The sequence below is a fragment of the Narcine bancroftii genome, chromosome 14, assembly GCF_036971445.1.
Source record: "Narcine bancroftii isolate sNarBan1 chromosome 14, sNarBan1.hap1, whole genome shotgun sequence".
Lineage (NCBI taxonomy): Eukaryota > Metazoa > Chordata > Chondrichthyes > Torpediniformes > Narcinidae > Narcine > Narcine bancroftii.
Window position 1 is genome coordinate 27,619,890 of NC_091482.1, and position 21,360 is coordinate 27,641,249.

At 43.1% G+C, this 21,360-nt stretch overlaps 1 protein-coding gene across 1 annotated transcript in view; it reads left to right on the top strand.

The window, feature by feature from the left end:
• The window catches only part of fkbp6 (FKBP prolyl isomerase 6), a 100,192-nt gene extending 85,320 nt beyond the window's left edge, over positions 1 to 14,872 (top strand). The window contains exon 9 of the mRNA XM_069911747.1: positions 14,788 to 14,872. The gene's annotated coding sequence lies outside the window, so the exon portion shown is untranslated. The remainder of the gene's footprint in view (positions 1 to 14,787) is intronic.
• The last annotated feature ends 6,488 nt before the right edge of the window (positions 14,873 to 21,360 follow it).

The following is a 21,360-nucleotide window of genomic DNA, read 5'->3' on the forward strand; positions in this document are numbered from 1 at the left end:
CACAAAGATTAGCATATACAGAGCCGTTGTCATACCCACACTCCTGTTCGGCTCAGAATCATGGGTCCTCTACCAGCATCACCTACGGCTCCTAGAACGCTTCCACCAGCATTGTCTCTGCTCCATCCTCAACATTCATTGGAGCGATTTCATCACCAACATCGAAGTACTCGAGATGGCAGAGGCCGACAGCATAGAATCCATGCTGCTGAAGATCCAACTGCGCTGGGTAGGTCATGTCTCCAGAATGGAGGACCATCACCTTCTCAAGATCGTGTTATATGGTGAGCTCTCCACTGGCCACCGAGAGAGAGGTGCACCAAAGAAGAGGTACAAGGACTGCCTGAAGAAATCTCTTGGTGCCTGCCACATTGACCACCGCCAGTGGGCTGATATCGCCTCAAACCGTGCATCTTGGCGCCTCACAGTTCGGCGGGCAGCAACCTCCTTTGAAGAAGACCGCAGAGCCCACCTCACTGACAAAAGTCAAAGGAGGAAAAACCCAACACCCAACCCCAACCAACCTATTTTCCCTTGCAACCGCTGCAACCGTGTCTGCCTGTCCCACATCGGACTTGTCAGCCACAAACGAGCCTGCAGCTGACGTGGACTTTTTACCCCCTCCATAAATCTTCGTCCGCGAAGCCAAGCCAAAGAAGAAAATAACAATTGTTGCAGACTGTTTATGCATCTTCATCCCAACCTCAGGTAAACATCCCGGCGGTACCAGTGAGAATTCTTTCCATTTCCTGCTTTCCTTGTGGACTCTCTATGTGAAATTGCCAATGTAAAGTCACTCACCACTGAATGATGGTGGTTCTCTGCTCCGACCTTCCAGCCCGTAAAGATTCAATTGAAGATGAACTTCAAGCTTTTCTAATTACATTTGCCATCCTACTCCCTCTCTGACCTGGCAGTGTGGCCACCTGTCCCGACACCTTGAGGCCCTGTGCAACCTTGAGGAACAGTACCTCACTAACTCCTGGGCATGTGGCAGCCTTTTTGAATCAGCTATTTGGTCTGTATCAATAGTACATCTGTAATATTAGTTGTTTTTCTCCTGTTTTTATCTGTCTGTGAGGATTTGTCCAACCTGACATGCATTTTACAACTCCCACATTCTTTTGCATCAGTTCTCATGTCTACATATTCACCCTCTAACTGCTCCTATTCTCTCATATACTAGTCCTTGTGGTCACCTTTGTTTCACCCCATCAGAGTTATGGTCATAGTCATGCAACATAAAACAGGCCTTACAACCCAACTTGTCTATGGTGACCAAGTTGGTATTCTGAATGGTCCTGTTTGGGCTATATCCTTCTGAGCCCTTCCATTCATTATGCCTATCCAAATATCTTTGAACATTATAATTGTACCCACTTTCTACCTCTGGAAGCTCACCCTCTGAGTGAAAAAGTTGCCCCTCAGGTCCATTTTAAATCCCTCCCCTCTCATCTTAAACTTAAGCCCTCGTTCAAGAATCATCTCCCTTGGGAATAAGATTATGACCATTCATTTTATCCATGTCTCTTGTAATTTTACAAACTTCTAAAATGTCAACCCTCAGACTCTTACACTCTCAGAAATAAAGACCCAGTCTACCTAACCTCTCCCGTTAACTCAAGCTTTCCAGTCCTGGCATCATCCTAGTGAATCTCCTCTGCACCCCCTTCCACTTTATTGAAGTGCTTCCTATAGTGGGATGATCGGAGCTGCTTGCAATACACCAACACATTGTACAGTTGGATCATGAGGCTCCAATTTTTCTAATGGTGTTTTATTTCTTTCTTACATTCTTTCCTTTTCATTTTAAAAGAGAACTCAACAGCAGCAGAGCTGGTGCTCATAACCAGCAGTTAAATGGCAAAAACAGTTCATTGGGCAGTATGAAGGAGGGATGTTTTCCAGTTACTGATTGTAGTCCTGTAAGCCTCCTGGGATCCGTCCCCACCCCTGAACAGCTCTTCCTAACCTAACACACAGGAGCTTCAATTGGGCATGTATCTCACTGACAAGATCTTGTGGGGTTCTTTCTTTTTCTTTGGCTTGGCTTTGCAGACGAAGATTTATGGAGGGGTATGTCCACGAGCTGCAGGCTCGTTGGTGACTGACAAGTCCGATGCGGGACAGGCAGGCACGGTTGCAGCGGTTGCAAGGGAAAATTGGTTGGTTGGGTTTGGGTGTTGGGTTTTTCCTTCTTTGTCTTTTGTCAGTGAGGTGGGCTCTGCAGTCTTCTTCAAAGGAGGTTGCTGCCCGCCGAACTGTGAGGCGCCAAGATGCACGGTTGGAGGTGATATCAGCCCACTGGCGGTGGTCAATGTGGCAAGCACCAAGAGATTTCTTTAAGCAGTCCTTGTACCTCTTCTTTGGTGCACCTCTCTCTCGGTGGCCAGTGGAGAGCTTTCCAAATAACACGATCTTGGGAAGGCGATGGTCCTCCATTCTGGAGATGTGACCCACCCAGTGCAGTTGGGTCTTCAGCAGCATGGATTCGATGCTTGCAGACTCTGCCAGCTCGAGTACTTCGATGTTGGTGATGAAGTCATTCCAATGAATGTTGAGGATGGAGTGGACACATCACTGATGGATGCATTCTAGGAGCCGTAGGTGATGCCGGTAGAGGACCCATAATTCGGAGCAGAACAGGAGCGTGGGTATGACAACGGCTCTGTACTCGCTGATCTTTATGTGTTTCTTCAGTTGGTTGTTTTTCCAGACTCTTTTGTGTAGTCTTCCAAAGGCGCTATTTGCCTTGGCGTGTCTGTTGTCTATCTCTTTGTCGATCCTTGCATCAGATGAAATGGTGCAGCCGAGGTAGGTAAACTGGTTGACCGTTTTGAGTTCAGTATGCCCGATGGAGATGTGGGGGGGCTGGTGGTCATGGTGGGGAGCTGGCTGATGGAGGACCTCCGTTTTCTTCAGGCTGACTTCCAGGCCAAACATTTCGGCAGTTTCCACAAAACAGGACGTCATGCGCTGGAGAGCTGGCTCTGAATGGGCAACTAAAGCAGCATCGCCTGCAAAGTTTAGTTCACGGACAAGTTGCTCTTGTGTCTTGGTGTGAGCTTGCAGGCGCCTCAGATTGAAGAGACTGCCATTCGTGTGGTACCGGATGTAAACAGCGTCTTCATTGTTGAGGTCTTTCATGGCTTGTTTCAGCATCATGCTGAAGAAGATAGTAAAGAGAGTTGGTGCGAGGACGCAGCCTTGCTTCATGCCGTTGTCAATGGAGAAGGGTTCGGAGAGCTCATTGCTGTATCTGACCCGACCTTGTTGGTTTTCGTGCAGTTGGTTACTTTTGTGTGAATCTGGGAGCTCCATTTCCCTCTCCGCGAGTGCATATTGCAGGTGTGTGGCTGCCTTAGGATCTGCACACACATCACCAACGGGGCAATTGCCACAGTGTTCTGAGACACCACCTGCTATCTACATCTCTCTAATGAAGCGTGTAGATACAGACAGATTTCATTCTTCATGAAAACCTCCCACCTGCTTTTTTGATCCTGGACTGGTTTTTCCATGAATGTCAATGTCATGTGGATGCTCAATTTCTTCACCATAGAGTCTTGCCAAAATGCCACACGAGATCTTTCAAGTTGTCATTCAGCACATCTTCAGAAATGAGACTCAGTCACTGTCATTTGGGAAAACAATTACTTCCTCTACTTAAAAAAAGGTCTGGCCCAGAAAGGAAGCAGTCATATCTCTGTGAAATTCACAACTTCCTCCATTTCCATGCATTCCTTAAAATCCTTAAAGAAGATTAAATAATCCTTATCCACACCTTTCCAAAAAACCTATTGTTGACTCAGCCTCCACCACCATTTCTGGAAGAACAAATGACATTGTGAAGCCTGTTTGCTCTGAATCTCTTTGTTCTTCTCATAGTGGAAAAGTCTAGGATGGGGGTGGACAACCTTTTTTTTAAAACTCACATTCCACCTTAAGTAATCCCTATGCCATCGGTGCTCTGTGATTGGTAAGGGCATGTGCATGAATGTATGTGCTTGTACGCGCTTGTGTGTGTCTGCTTCATTATGTATACAATAAGACATGCTCCAAAATGAGATCATTGTTTCATGCCTAAAGCATCGAATCAAAGATTCTCAACCTTTTTCTTTCCACTCACCTACCACTAAGTAATCTCTATACCATAAGTGCTCTGTGATTAGTAAGGGATTGCTTAAGGTGGTAGGTGAGTGGGAAGGGAAGTTTGAGAACCACTGCTCTGGACCCAATTGTTAAAGAAATATTCTGGTGGAGAAAAATAGAAATTGGCCCATTTCCTTTGGAGCTATGAAACCGTGCACATAATGAGTCAATGAGGTACAATTAAAACAGTGGTTTTCAAACTTTTTTCTTGCCACTCACCTACCACCTTAAGCAGTCCCTTACTAATCACAGAGCACCTATGGCATAGGGAATACTTAAGATAGAATGTAAATTTTAAAGAAAAGGTTGCCCACCCCTGGTCTAGGACAAGAGGACACATCTCACAATTGAAGGACCTTCACTTAGAATAGAAATGCGGAGTAATTTCTCGCCAGAGGGTGGTAAATCTGTGAAATTTGATGCCATAGTCAATTAGTAGAGGCTGTGTTTGGGATATTTAAGGCAGAGATTGGCCAGGGCATCAAAGATAATGGGGAAAAGGCCATGCAGTGGGTCTGAGTGGAAAAATTAATCAGCACATGATTAAATGACAAGACAGACTAATGGGCTGAATAGCCTATTTCTGTTCCTAGGTCTTATGGTTATGTATCACCGAATGCTGGGTGTAGATTTCCCACATTCACCTACTCAACAGCATTGTGAGATTAATTTGTTTTATTTTCAATTTTTTATTGATTTTAAGATATGCAAAATACATTGGTACATGTGGTAATAATAATAAATTGTTTATTAATAATAAACATGGTTATCCAACTGCACGAAAACCAAAAAGGTTGGATCAGATACAGCAATGAGCTCTCTGAACCCTTCTCCATTAACAATGGCGTGAAGAAAGGCTGCATTCTCGTACCAACCCTCTTTTCAATCTTCTTCAGCATGATGCTGAAACAAGCCATGAAAAACCTCAACAATGAAGACACTGTTTACATCCGGTACCGCACGGATGGCAGTCTCTTCAATCTGAGGCGCCTGCAAGCTCACACCAAGACACAAGAGCAACTTATCCGTGAACTACTCTTTGCAGACGATGCCGCTTTAGTTGCCCATTCACAGCCAGCTCTTCAGCGCTTGACGTCCTGTTTTGCGGAAACTGCCAAAATGTTTGGCCTGGAAGTCAGCCTGAAGAAAACTGAGGTTCTCCATCAGCCAGCTCCCCACCATGACTACCAGTCCCCCCACATCTCCATCAGGCACACAAAACTCAAAATGGTCAACCAGTTTACCTATCTCGGCTGCACCATTTCATCGGATGCAAGGATCGACAACGAGATAGACAACAGACTCGCCAAGGCAAATAACACCTTTGGAAGACTACACAAAAGAATCTGGAAAAACAACCAACTGAAAAACCTCACAAAGATTAGCATATACAGAGCCGTTGTCATACCCACACTCCTGTTCGGCTCAGAATCATGGGTCCTCTACCAGCATCACCTACGGCTCCTAGAACGCTTCCACCAGCATTGTCTCTGCTCCATCCTCAACATTCATTGGAGCGATTTCATCACCAACATCGAAGTACTCGAGATGGCAGAGGCCGACAGCATAGAATCCATGCTGCTGAAGATCCAACTGCGCTGGGTAGGTCATGTCTCCAGAATGGAGGACCATCACCTTCTCAAGATCGTGTTATATGGTGAGCTCTCCACTGGCCACCGAGAGAGAGGTGCACCAAAGAAGAGGTACAAGGACTGCCTGAAGAAATCTCTTGGTGCCTGCCACATTGACCACCGCCAGTGGGCTGATATCGCCTCAAACCGTGCATCTTGGCGCCTCACAGTTCGGCGGGCAGCAACCTCCTTTGAAGAAGACCGCAGAGCCCACCTCACTGACAAAAGTCAAAGGAGGAAAAACCCAACACCCAACCCCAACCAACCTATTTTCCCTTGCAACCGCTGCAACCGTGTCTGCCTGTCCCACATCGGACTTGTCAGCCACAAACGAGCCTGCAGCTGACATGGATATTACCCCTCCATAAATCTTCATCCGCGAAGCCAAGCCAAAGAAGAATAATAAATTAAATTACAACCAAGCTACAAGTATCAAATAACAATGAACAAGGTGCATATGAACCCATGTTATTACATGGAAAAATAAGAAAAGGGAAAAACAAACCATATATTCCTAAACTAAGAACCACTCTATGAGGGTTGCTGGCCAAGTTACTAATAATAGTAACTATGGGGTCATAAGAAAAAACAAAGATAATTAATCTACAAGTTGATAGTAATTGAGAAAAGGACCTCAAAGAGAAAGAAAATTAAGATCCCGTACAGTAGTAGAACACTTTTTTTTCTAGAGACAACCATGGAGTCGGAGTTGGATGGAAAGCATCTTTCCATCTCATTAATATGGCCCTTCTATCAATGAGGGAAGCAAAAGCCACTACAAGGGATTGAGAAGGTCAGTATTAAATCCATAGTTAATATTAAGAACCAAGGTGCAAAATACCCCTTGCCAGAAATTACAAAGAGAAGGACGTAGCCAAAACAAATGATACAGCATACATTCCTCGGTTATGCATTTATCATATTTAGAGGAAATAGTAAGATAAAATGTAACGAACTGAAAAATATAGATTAACTTCACCAGAAGGATTGCATTGAGTGAAGAGAGCAGCTGACCGCCACCTGCTTAAGACAATTTGAGATTGACCATAGATACTGGTCTTTCCAGAAAATGCCCAGACCCCGAAAAATTAATAAATCCAAAATATCTCTCTCACCACATGACTGCTTATGTTATTTAACTTTCCTTATTCCTGAGTGAAAATAGAAAATGTTGCCAATCCTCTGCAGGTCACCATGTTTATGAATCGAATCAAAGACAATTCATCAGAACTTATTCCTCAGCATTTATCAAATATGAATTTATGAATGGACCCCTACTTCAACCATAGCTTGTGGCAGGGAATTCCATATTCCTACCACACCATGGAAAGGATTTATTTTCCCTGCCTTCCTGAGTGGCATGGTGCATAACTTGGAATGTTCCATGTCAGGAACGACAGTTCATCATCATTTATCCTGTTTCTGTACAAATTTCATCTGAAAAGAGCACAGAAGATAATCAAGGGATCAACAACGGCAAACGACAGAGGGAGCTGTCAGATTTTCCAACCGATGCTGCATTCCTCTTGTTGGATATTGTGTCAAACCCTTTCCCTGTGATCTGACAATGGGTCTAAATTGTAGCCTCTAGGTCTTTGCACTTCAAGAGAGAAGTGTCTGGTATTTCTTCCACTTTACGGTGGTGCAATCACTGCTCCTTGAGCTTTAACTAAAGGTCTTGGGGCAGCTTTTCCCTTTTGTTCTTGGATGCCACATAAAGGGATTTTGTTCAATTCAACCAGGGCAGTTTTCCTCATTGAACTCCCAGGCAATAATTTAAATCCAAACAAGAGAGAAAATCTACAACCTGCCTCCGTCTTACCTTCCCAAGACCATTGAAACCTAAATTTGGGTCAGATTATTCTTTTCCACCTTCTATGCTGTGGATTTTAGTTCTTCATCTTCTTTCTTCAACCTAATAACAATCAATTACTCCTTGCTGCATGCAACAAGCTTAGAATACTTATCACAAGGGGATCTCTGACAGCAAATCTAGGACAAAGGGAGTTTTCAATGATTCTACATTGGGTTGGGGAAGAGTTTATAAAGATATACTTACTAGATTCAGTGTCGCATCAGTCATGGATTTTTTATAACCAACAAAGAAGCGAATAGAGTTCTGTTAAAATATCAGGAATGTGTTATTCCGTTCAAGATCTGGGAATCATTGACAAGGATGTCATCTCACTGGCTCTACACGCAGCCCTGGATCACCTGGACAGCAAAGATGCATACATCAGGATCCTCTTTATTAACTACAGTTTGGCATTTAACACCATCAACCCTGGCAAATTTCTACAAATTTGTGATGGGAAGTGTCTTGACTGGTTGCATCACGGTCTGGTATGGGGAGCGTAAAGTCCTGCAAAAGGTACTGGACACAGCCCAAGACATGACAGGCAAAACCCTCCCCACTATAGAGTACATCCACAGAGAACGCTGCTTTCAGAGAGTAGGCGCAATCATCAAGGACCCTCACCACCCAGCCCATGCTCTGGTCCTTTTGTTGCCATCAGGAAAGAAGTATAGGTGCTATAAGACTCACACCACCAGGTTCAGAAACAGCTGCTACACATCCACCATCAGACTCCTCAACAGCAAACTCAATCAGAGACTCATTTATGGACTCTTACTTGTGCACTTTATTGATTTATTTGATTCTCTCTGTATTGCACAGTTGGTTTGTTTACATTCATTATCTGCTTACATGTATACGCTGTGTACAGGTTTTTTTGCACTATGAATAAATGGTAATTCTGCCTCACCAAAAGAAAAAGAATCTCAAGGTTGTATGTGATGTCATGTATGTACTCAAACAATAAATCTGAAATCTCAAGATGGCATGTATTGCCATTTTCTAATTGCCCTTCAATACAGCTGTTGTCTTACAATATAAGACCATAAAGAAATGAGAGCAGAAGTAGACTATTTGGCCCCTAAAACCTGCTCCACCATTCATTATGATCATGGCTAGTCTGCCTCAGATCTATCTCCATATCTTTGAACTGTTTCAGAGGGGAAGAGAGGGCGAGCACTTACAGTGAGAGAGTACATTGATAATCAATCCACCTTAATTTTAAAGAATCTTTAAGGTTGAGAGAAATGGGTTGATTGATGGATGTGGAAACATTGCAAAATTTTATATGAATAACATAGGGAGGCACTTTGGAGCATGACTTACCGGTAATTTGTGTTTGAGATTCAGAAAGAAATTTAAAGAAGCTTTCATGAGAACAATTAGGCCAGTAGTTCCCAATCTTTTTTCTTTCCACTGTAATGTACTCCCATTTTTCAGTTCATTTTCAATTGTGTGGGACTGCCACTTTAAGACAACAAATTTAACAAACCTTGCAGGTTTTGGAAAGTGACTGTGAACTGGTGGCAGGCTTCAAAGACAGCATGTTCCTAAATTTCATACATTTGCAGAGTGAAGGGAAGAAGCCTTGAAGTAGAGACCATGTGGCCAGATTAGTTTTAAAAAAGATAATGCATTGATTGCTCAGAAGGCTATTTTAAGAAGGTAGCACAGGAGTAAAAAGCTCTTTGACCTCCTTGTGCAATTGATAAACCTACTTGGCCTCATCGAGTAGTTATAGACGAACTGTCAGATATTCCTTAATAACTGTTAGTTATTGAGGAGTGAGAAGACCACTCATGACCAAAAAGAGTGAAGGTCACTTTTGCTTGGCAGACCCACAAAAAGAGTTCTACTTACAGAAGAAATACTGCACTTGGATGCTGACCAGAGTGAGAGTCACTTAAGTTCGGCTGACCCACAAAAAGGGTCTGGAAGTTTCATGAGCATCACTTGCTTCATTCCCCCTCTGCCAAAGAAGAGGGGAGTTTTGGTTGGCACTCGCCCAAAAAAGACATTTCGTTGAAGCACCTCAACAAGATTTTTGTGAGTTAATCAACCTTCTGTCACCCCAGTCTCTTTCACCCACTTCACAAACTGCTCATTTCTTTTAAGGCCTGCGTGTACCCATTCACCTAAAGCCGGCATGTCTCACCCATCTTAAAGCCTGCATGTCACATTCACCCAAGGCCCATGTCTCTCATCTATTTAAAGCCTGCATGTCATACCAATTTCAAACCCACATGCCAACATCACTGAATTTCTGAAAACTGAAGAATTGGGCTTTAGTGTCTTGGGGTATATTCCACACGCACCAGTATATTTGCGCATAGTTGGGGGTCAATTTAGAAAAGTGTAGATAGGTTTAGATAAGTTAGTTAAATTAGATTAGGTGCCATAGCTGATCTGTAGTTACTAAGGGATTACTTGAATGGGGGTAAAAAAGGTTGAGAACCACTGGCCTATGCTATTGGTGGAAGGAACAGACTGATGAGAAAGATGTATCATTCTGGAGCTCCCATGGAATCTTCCCATTGTGCAGTTGTAGCATCCATAATTAATACACTGTTGAGTTTGCATTTCAGAGATAACAGGCCCATCCCCTTGCTTAGCTTTGGCCTGGAATAATTAGACACAGAGACCCTAGGTGAGTGAAGAGTTGCTTTGGCCCGCATATTTGCTGGCAACCATGTTCCCTGCTGCTCGAACTGTGGACAGCTTGGATGTTGACTAAGGATGTTGGGGCTGACGGCAGTGCTGTTTGTATTCACGGGGAATCCAAGAGTTGCTGGGACTCACAACAAGTAAGTACATTCAGCAGAAAGTAAACAAAGCAAGGGACTGAACCGATGTAAGCCAATATGTTTATTAGTGACGACTGTTAACTTTAGAGCTGCTGCATGCAGAAGAGAATCCACTGTGTGATAAGCATCAGGTGGGCTTTGGAAAGATTTCTCAATCGCAAACCACAAGCCACAGCAGCGCTTTCATCTCACACTTCTGCCCATCTCTTGCTGTGCAGCCAAGACCTAAGGGCTCACTCCAGAATTTTTCTCCAGTGATAGACATCTTGTAACCTGGCTGGGGACAAAGGGAGAACAAGCAAACAAGCTTCTCCATTCAGCCCACGCCACACCTCACCGTCACAAAAGCCAAAAGCAAATTAACTTCTTTTCAACCTCAGAGAGCGAAGCATTTTCTTCTGCTGCATTCCATCAAAAATAAACTAGATTTGGAATACAAAGATAGCTCTGGATGTTAGAAATTTGGGATAATTATGCCTTTTTTTTCATCTGACCTCATTGAACGTTCAGAAACTCTCTGTGGACTGTCATTGATGAAAGGGTTCACATACCAGAGGGAACGGCCCCAGAATGGGGAGGTCATTCTTTCAGTATATTAACTGTTAATGAAAAAAGTCAACAACAGAGCAAAGCAATCAGAAATGGTCACCGTTCTTAATTTTTCTTGGTGTTTATTTTCCTTTGAAACATCAACGGACAATTTTGTTTTTCAGTGATATTTGAGGAATGGGGCAGGGAAGTCTATTCATTGAGAAGTTTCATTGTAGTGAACATGAACAAACAAGTGAAATGATTTTGATCTGTAAGAATGGGTGTATGTATCTGGGACTGCAGAAATGAGCTGGCACGCGAGCAGTTGGAACGTAGTGATCGGTGAGTGGAAGAGGCTTCCAAAAGGCAGTTGGTTGAGGAAACAGGCACCTTAAATACCATTTTTTTTTCCTTTAAGCAACAACAGAATCAAAACTTTGGTCAGCAAGAGCATATATTTTAGGATTTGCCAAAGTGAAGGACATTCAAACAACTGCCAAGATCAGGTCTCCAAAATCTTAAACCAAATCTCCAAAATCTCCAAAATCTTAAACCACCGATACAAGATAACCACCCTATGTATAATCAGGTCCTTGTGAAACACACCTGCATTAGTTAAACTTCAGCGGAGAACTTTGTTGGACACCACAGCTTGAGTTTAAGCCTATTAGCTCTGCTTACTGTCTTCCACAGCTGATCAACAGCTGATCAAACTCCTCACTAGGTTAACAATCTTCCCACAGTTCTTTGGATGTTAAATTTACCCAACTATTCCTTATGAATAAAATGTTTGATGCCTTTTAAAAATCCATCCAAGATGTACGATTCCTTTGCATTTCCTCAAAAAATGCAGCTAGGTTCATTGTGCGCTAACTCTGATGGACAATGGTGTTTTCATGTTGGGCCTCTGCTTCGAGGCCAGCTGCTGAGGTTAACTTACCTGTTTATGGAGCAGCCCTAAAAGGCAGCTCCAGGGCTGCTTTTATGCAGTGCGACCCCCCCCCCCCAATGCATTGTCCAGAGCCGCTGTAGGTGGGGCGACTGTTGCCATGCCTCCGCCCATCATAAATACACACCAGAACAATGGGCGTCTTCCCTACCATAATTCTCCACGCAGCTGGAGCTGCTCTGTGTTTCCTAGAATGGTTCCGGCTGCGTGGGGGATTATGGGTAGGGAAGATGGCCATTGCTCTGTGGTGTATTGAGTTGCTGGAGCTGACAGGCAGCCCCGAAGGCCAAAGTGGCCCAGTGAGGTGCCAGAGCGGCTGGCAGGGCTGTCACAGCCTGCATCAGTGGCCCCCCCTGTCGGACCCGCCAGCCGCACCTGCCCTGATGGCCCCTGCCCTGAGGGGTTCGTGGAAAGAGAAGGTGAGTGAGATGGGCCGCAGGCTGACGGTGTCATTGTGACATCATCAGCCCGCCCCTAGCCAGCCTCTTGCAGCAGTAGTACATTCATGCTGGGTGGCGGAACATGAGAGGGATGGCAAATTGACACCTTGGAGCTGGACAGGGAGGTAAGTCTCCTGATGTAAGGGCGGAGAATCTTCACCTTTACACTTGGCCTTTTGACTCTATGAAAGGGCCTTATGGTAAATCTCACTTATCATCAGAAAAAAAATTCATTTACTTTGCTCTCAAAGATTCAATATTGACCCTATTCTGATGTTAACTCATCAGGTCCATACTGCTTCATTTCATTCTTCTTTCTAACATAACAATAGGGTAAGACTTTATTAATTCATGATACGATTGTTCAAGAATTCTCATAGTCCAACATATGGCCTACAAGGTGCTGATTCCCGTATTCCCTGAGTCCCCAGTTCTTGTGTTCTGTTCGAACACACTGATACTCAGTTCCTGTGTTGCCTTTAATATAAAGGAGTTCTATGCTCATGCTCCCTTTACCACAGTGGGGCTTTGGTTCTTACACACACTTTCATCTCACCGAGACACCAGGTCGCACATTCCTTTGGAACTCATTGGGGAACTATTTCCTGTCCTGCCTGTAATATACTCGGGCCCCAGTTCCCATTCTTCTCTTAATTATCCAGGGTCCCTATCCCACACTCTGTTTAAACATACCAGGTTGACTGAAAAATGCATTATTTTACCATGTTACATCTAAAATGAAATGAATTCAAAGTACACTAAAACCTCTGGTATCTGGCACCTATGGGGTTGGTAGATGCCAGATAAGGGTATTTTCCAATTACTTGAGCCTGACTAACACACCTGCATTAAGTTTAAAGACAAAAATACTATACTGTGCTTACACTGAACAAACCTCATTTCAACCTTAAAACATTTTACTTTATTTTCAGTCACATTCTTTAAAAACAATTAACCATCGCTGCATCTGCAGGTTCCTCCCCCTCCACAGAGCCGCCCGAAAGACAAACGATGACATTATAAATAATTAACCCCACCCCCTCAAGGTTTACAGATAAAGCCGCTGATCGGGGAAACTCTTATTAACCAGGGGTATGGACATACTTTAAGAGAGTCACCCCAACAGCGAGTGGCATCAACCAGCTCTTCATCCTGGGCGATGCCATTGGTGTTTCACACAACTTTATTCAAACAGCTGCTACGAGCAAAGTACGACCAAGACCCTCCCCGGCTGAATATTTGCTCCCATCTTCACCAAAGGTTTATCTTTTACTTCAAAGAATATTTACTTTTACAATTTTAAACTTACATATTTTTTGACTGGTTTTTTCTTATTTATTTTAATTTTTAAAATTTATTTTCCTCAACTTTTTTCCCTGTTGCTTGAGGCTGCTGTTTGCTTGAATTCCGGATGCCAGGGGTTTTACAGCATTATTGGAATAGTAATTGGAAAATCATTCCAGTAGTCTCAAAAACTGTGGTCCAGCACCACCAATGTCCTGAGTATACCAGATTAATGCAGATGTGTGAGATTCTAACACAATGAATGTACTGCTAATGGTTATAAAGCCTGTTTATATCTTTCATTCACTCCATTGTTGACTTTCAATTAAATAATTTAATGTTTCTAATTAAAAGTCAACAACTTTGAGAATGAGCACTCCTCCTCATTCCACTGGTGGGTGTAAACCCCCTCATCATTAATTGTTTTCCCTTCCCAACACACCAGCTGGACAGCTTAATTTACTTTCATCCCTATGCTTGTTCATTCCTGGTTGGTATCTGTGCTCTTTTCATTGGTGAGTAAATGGTCTTTAATTTATTGCTGAATGCAGTCCCTTCCTTGGAGAAAGTGGGATTTTCTCCTTGCTTTTCCAGTCACCTCTGAGTGATTTGATATCCATTTACTCCCTTGGAACACTTAATTTCTATTTTACTTACAATATGACAGAAGCTGATTCTGGCCTTTTAAATCTGTGATGCCTAATTATACCCAATTCACCTGCAACACCGTATATTTTGGAAGGTGGGGGGGAAACAGGTGCATCCAGGGTAAACCCATGCAGATGCTGGGAAAAACGTACAAACTTCTTACAGACAATGCCAGATTGAAACACAGGTCGCTGGCACTGCAATAGTTATCACTCTAAATGCTACACTAATACTGAGTTAATAAATAGGGATGCTTCCATTTTAGATTGTCAAGAAAGAACATGTATAATTTTGTTGTAAGTGCTGCTCCACCATCTGCAGTCTTGTGGTTCCATTTTGTTGTACGATTTTTTTTAAAGGTTGTTTCTACACCTTGAATTGGCTTGTGAATGGATTTACAGTTATTTTGTTGATAATCTATGTGCAAAATGAGTCTCTCTTCGATTCAAAAGACTTTATTCTTTCCTTTCAAATTCACATGAATGCCTACAAGGACCGGCAGAAGCTCTTGCCCAACTCAAGCTAACATCAACGTCAAGATCAAAATTCAAGGTTCCATTTATTGTCATTCTAATAAAACAGTGTTGTATTGCATGAAATTGCTTTTGCCTTCTATAAGGGCCACCAGATTCTCCATCAGCAGAAATTGCCTGAAGCGTCTCTTACAGTCAGAAAAAGAGAAGCAAAAGAGAGTTCGCCCCCCCCCCCCCCCAGAATCACCGAGTGTCTGTAGATTCACCTCCAGCACTTTCACAGCCACACAGAATCCTGATCAAACCATTGGCGACCCGAGCTCCAGAACAGAACCTCCAATATGGTCAGGAACTTTCAGCACCCCCTCGCATCCTGGTTCTGATACCTGGTACCCCATAGCCAGTTTCAAGCCAGTCTCCAGCAGCCAACAGCCTCTGTGGGTTCCTCACCTCGAGTCGCATGCATGCATGGGTCTTTCAGCCACAGAGCTCCCTCACTGGTCCGTCGCCGCACTCTGCCATCCCATGGGTCGTCTGCTCTGCTTCTTCTCAGATGGGGGGGAGGGGGGGAGGTGGTCTCCCTGTTTTATGGTACTGAAAGCTTAAAGACAGAGAAGTTGGAGATGACTGGCTGTGAGCGTGGGTGGAGCATGTTCCTGAGAGCCATTCAAGAGAGGGGAGTGAAGTGAAAAGTAGTGGTAATCGGGGATTGTGTAGTTAGGGGAGTAGATAAAGTCCTCTGTCACAAGAATGGAGCATTCTGAAAGCTGTATAGCCGGCCTGGTGCCCAAGTTTGGGACAGAGGATTTTGCGGTGGGAGGGGAAAGACACTATTGTTGTGGTCCATGGTCGGTACCAATGATGTAGGTAGAACCAGGAAAGAAGTCTGCTAAGGGGAATTTGAGAAGCTAGAGACCAAATTAAAAAGCCAAACTAAAAAGGTGGCAATCTCTGGATTACTACCTAGGTCACATGATAATTGACACAGGGTCCATAGATTAAATGCATAGCTCAATGATTGGCATGGGAAAAGTAAGTTCCAATTCATAAGAAATTAGTGCCTGTATTGGGGAAAGAGAGAACAGTTCAAAGGAGATGGACTTCATCTGAACCGTGAGGGGACCTGGATCCTGGTGAATCGCTTAACTTGGACTATGAGCAGGGCTTTAAACTAAAGAGAAGAGGGATGGGTAAAACAGATTGGGGAGGGATGGGTGAAGTAAAAGAGGAGTGAGGAAAAGCAAAAGTTTAGAGAAAAGTAAGAGTAGAGGGGACAAAAGTCAAGTGCAAAAGAGGCAAACGTTACTGGAGTTTAAAAGCAAATGGGTATAAGGGCAGACTGTGAATGCCTGTAGTATTCGAATCCAGGTCAGTGAACTTGTTGCACAAATCAGTACAAAGAGGTGTGATTTAGTTGACATTACAGAAACGTGGTTGCAGGTTGGAGAGGATTGGGAATTAAATATCCAAGGATACCAGGTAATGTGGCAGGACAGGCAGGAAGCTAAGGGAGGTGGTTGTAGAGCTCGTCGAAAGAACCAAAGACTTGTTGATCCAAACCAAGGCTTTTATTAGCAAAAGACAGGAGCTCTTCACAGGTGGCCGATCAGTCCGGAATGATCCGACCTGGCTAGGGACACAACCCTTTAAGGCCCAGACAATAGGCGTGGCTTAGCTCTCAGCCAATCGCTGTAAGCACAGTCTAGATACAGTAACTATATACACTATGTACATTGGTGATAGATCTGTACCATCACAGTGGTGTAGTGCTCTTAATTAAGAATGAGATCAAGGCAATAGATGCAAGATCAAAGGAGTAAAATGTTGAGTCCATTTGGGTGGAGGTTAGGAATAGTAAAGGGAAAAAGTCACTAGTGGGAGTTTTGGCTACCCAATAATAGTATTACAGTGGGACAGGCAATAAACTACAAAATATTGAAGGCATGTAAGGATGGAACAGCAGTTATCGTGGGGGGCTTTAGCATGCATTCAAATTGGGTGAATCAGGTTGGTCAAGGCAGCCTTAAGGAGAACTTCATAGAATGCAAACATAATGGCTTTCTTGAACCATGTGTTACTGAACCTACAAGGGAACATGTTATCTTGGATCTGGTCCTGCACAATGAGACAGGTAAAATTCACAATCTTGTAGTGTGGTATCCTCTTGGAAAGAGTAATCACAGCAGGATTGAGTTTCTCATACAAATGGAGGATACAATAGATCGGTCTAAAACAAGGGTTTTATGCCTAAACAAGGGAAACTAGAAGGGAATGAGGGAGGAGTTGACCAGGGGTAAACAGGGGTGCAGGCTATGTGGAGGGACAGTTGAGCAACAGTGGAAGACTTTCAGAGATTTTTTTTTCACAGTGCTCAACAAGGTTGAGTTCCAGTTAAAAGCAAGGTCAGTAAGAGTGGAGGCAAGCAGCCCTGCATAACTAAGGAAATAAAGGAAGGCATCAAGCTAAAAGCTTTTGCATTCAAACTCACTGAGAGCAGTGGGAAACCAGGAAATTGGGGAAATCTCATAGAAGCAACAAAGAATCACAAAATGAGCATTAAAGAAAGGGAAGGTAGGCTATGAGAAAAGTTTATAACAAAATATAAAAATGGACAATAAAAGTTTTTTCTATGGCTATAAAGAGCAAAGGGGTGGCTAAAGTGAAGGTTGGACCCTTGGAAGATGAGGGAGAATTGACATTGGGTAATAAGGCTTTGAATTACTATTTTGTGTCTGTATTCACAGTGGAGGCCACGTCCAACATGGCAAAGACAGATGTTATGGATGTGATGGGAGGTGAGGACTTGGATGTAATAGCTATCACTAAAGAGGTCATACTCAGAAAGCATGAGGGTCTAGAGATAGGTAAATCCCTTGGTCCTGATGGCATCCCAGAGGACTGACAGAAATGGCAGAAGTTATAGTCAAGGCTTTGGTGATAATTTACCAAAATTCTCTGGCCTCTGGGCAGGTGCCAGTGGATCGGAGGACAGCGAATGTCATGCCACTATTCAAAAAAGGATGGAGGCAAAAGGCAGGGAACTATAGGCCAGTTAGTTTAACATCTGTAGTTGGGGAAATGATTAAAGCTGTAATTAAAGAAGAAATAGCGAGGCTTCTGGACCGAAATGGATCCATCAGGCAGACACAGCATGGATTCAGCAAAGACAGATCCTGTTTGACAAATTTACTGGAGTTCTTTGCGGATATAATGACTGTGGTAGATAGAAGGGAGCAGATGGGTATTGTTTACCAGGATTTTCAGAAGGCATTTGATAAGGTGCCACATAAAAGACTTGTACAGAAGATAAGGATGCATGGAATTAGGGGTGACATATTAGCATGACAGAGGATTGATTAACCAGTAGAAAGCAGAGACTTGGGGTGCAGGGGTGTTTTTCTTGTTGGCAGTCGGTGGTGAACAGGATTCCGCAAGGGTTGGTGCTGGGCCACAACTGTTCATGATATACGTAAACGATCTGGAAGAATGTAGTGTATCTAAGTTTTCTGATAACACTAAATTGAGTAGAAAAGCAAATTGTGCAAAGGATATGGAGAGTCTGTAGAGAGTTATAGATAGGTTGTGAGTGGAAAGGCTCTGGCAGATGGAATGCAATGTTGGCAAGTGTGAGATTATCTACTTTGGAAGAAAGAATGGAAAATCAGAATATTATTTAAATAGCAAGTGATTGGAGCATGATGACATGCAGAAGGACTTGGGAGTACTTGTGCATGAATTGCAGGTGCAGCAGGCTATCAAGAAGACAAATGGAATGTTGGCCTTCATTGCTAGATGGTCTGAATTTTAGAGCAAGGAGTAGGACCACATCTGGAGTATTGCGTGCATTTCTGACCTCCTGACATGAGGAAGGATATTCTGCCTTTGGAAGCAGTGCAGAAGAGGTTCACCAAGTTGATTCCAGTGATGAACGGGTTGGCCTAAGGGGACAAATTGAGTCGTCTGGGTCAGAATGTGCTGGAATTTGGAAGACTAAGAGGGAATTTTATAAAATGATGAAAGGCATAGCTAAGATTGAGGTTGGTAAGTTGTTTCTATTGGTAGAGACCAGTCTCAAGATTCAGGGTAGTAAATTTTAGACAGAGATGACGAGAAACTGCTTTTCCCAGTGTGTGGTGAACCTATGGAATTTGCCGCCATTGAAGCAGTGGAGGCGACTTCAGTAAATACATTTAAGACCAGGTTGGATAGATTTCTACATAGTGAATTAAGGGATATGGGGGGAAAAGGCAGGTAGTTGGAAATGAGCCTATCATCAGATCAACCACGATCACATTGAATGGCAGAGCAGGCTCAACGGGCTGTATGGCCAACTCCTTTTCCTTATGTTCTGAGAGGCTATGGTGGTGGTGGGTGGTGGGTTTCCAATATCCTGAGTAAAACACGGAAGTCTGAAGATGCTGTGATTGTAGTAAAATCACAGAGGTTGAGGAAGGGCTCAAGCCAGAAACGTCGCTAATACATCTATAGATGCTGCGAGACTTGCTGAGTTCCTCCAGCATTTCTGTGTTTTTTTTTCCCAATGTCCTGAGCCTGTTCACCAAAACACAGATGGTCTCCGCAGACACAAGAAGTCCTGCAGTTCCCATCTGGTGCAAGGATATCAGGCAGCGTATCTCAGCTGCCCACACCTGTTTTAAATTGGGTGAGGTATGTTGGGGTCTGGATCGAGATGGGATACTCAAGATTAAGTGTGAAAATACTCCATTAGTTCACTTTGACTTATCTACTTAGATGATGAAATTTTGTTCAACATTATTCCAGACTATGAAGAGTCTCTCCTGGCTAACATGATCCCAGTCACTTCCTACTGCACTTGGCTAATGACACCCTGATCAGTCCTGGCAAACAAAATATTACTCTTTGCCTATGTCTCCTGAACCAGGACCTAGGTTTCCTGACAAGTGAAATTGACAGCTCTCATCCCTTTTCCTTGCAGACACATATTCCTCCATCACAATCATGGTGTGTTACTGGTGACCGACTGCCTTGGAGAGTTTGTTTAATAACTGATGCAGTTCTGTAGTTAGTGAACAGCTCATCCAGAACTGTGTGGACCCTGCTTTGGCACATATTTCTGGGCGTCAAGTACCTTAACCATGTTTCAAATGTCTTTTTAGGCAATTGCATAATGCTTTTTAAATCTATATTTTAAATTTAGACATGCAGCACAGTAACAGGCCCTTTCGGCCCATGAGCCTGTACCACTCAATTACACCCAATTGACCTACAACCAGTACATCTTGGAAGGTGGCAGGAAACCAGAGCCCCCACAGAAAACTCACGCAGACACGGGGAGAACGTACAAACTCCTTATAGACACCGCGGGATTCGAACCTTGGTCCTGATCGCTGGCGCTGTGACAGCATTATGCCAACCATTATTCTAACTGTAGTGCCCTGTGCAATACCTGAAAGTTTAGTACATTAAAAAGGGTGAAATCCCATTGGTAACTGCCACCCTGATCCTGAGGACAGTTATGATGTGGATGAGCAGAGAATTGTGGAACTTTGCCAGCTTCCATTGAGCTCCTGTTGATACATTTCTTCTGCCAGCTTGAGCCACATTTTTCTCCTTTCACTCCACTCATTCATTCTCATTGCTTTACCAAGGTTAGTTGACATAGCTGTTTGGGAGTCAGTATGGGAGGAATGGAAATAGCCTTGTATTCATAGGGTTTCCCTTATTGAATGACCACTGCTTAAGGATCTCAAGAATATATTTGATATTTAACATCACTTTCAACCCTTGAGCTTCCTGCACTAGACACAATTTACTTCAAGTGGATGTGAAGATGGAATATTATAAACAAAATTGGGAACTCTCTTGTATTTATTGGGGCAGTCATTATACCACTAAATAACTCGTCACAGTGGTTTTTGGTAATCTCAAAGTCTACTTCCATCACAGGAGCATTAAAATGACAAGTATCTCATCGCACAGAGCTATGTTAAAATGAGGCAACTCATTTAACTTTTTGTCTCTTGTGCCCACAATTGCCAAACACCGTTCACCATTTTTCATACAGCCATTCCTTGTTTCCCAGTTGCTCATCCCTCCCTTTAATCATGTGAAGTAAAATTTCATTAATCTAAAGGGATACGTGAAATGCACTGTGGGTAATTTGGTTAAAGTGGATCATTCTGGGCAGAGAATGAGATGCTATCCTATGTAGATAACTAGATTTGAAGACAAATTCCCCCCACCCCCCCAAAGAGTCAGTGACATTATAAGACTGCAAATATGTATTGCATGGAGCTGTGAGATCACTTCAGAGAGAGAATGTGACTGGAAAACTCCCATCTAATGTTGTGCAGTGTTTCTTTTAAATATTTTATTTAAATTTTCCATACAGGTATTTATATCAAAATATAATAATCATGTAATCATATCAAATCCTCTATACATGATCATTTTATAAATTTCTCCCCAACTCTTCATCCCCCAATTAATAATCACCATGTATAGAAAAGAAAGAAGGAAGAAAGAAAAAAAAGTAGAATTAGTAAAGAAAGAATAAAGAAGCAGACCTGGTTGGCTTTCACTTGATTCTAACCTTTTTCTATTCTATTTGT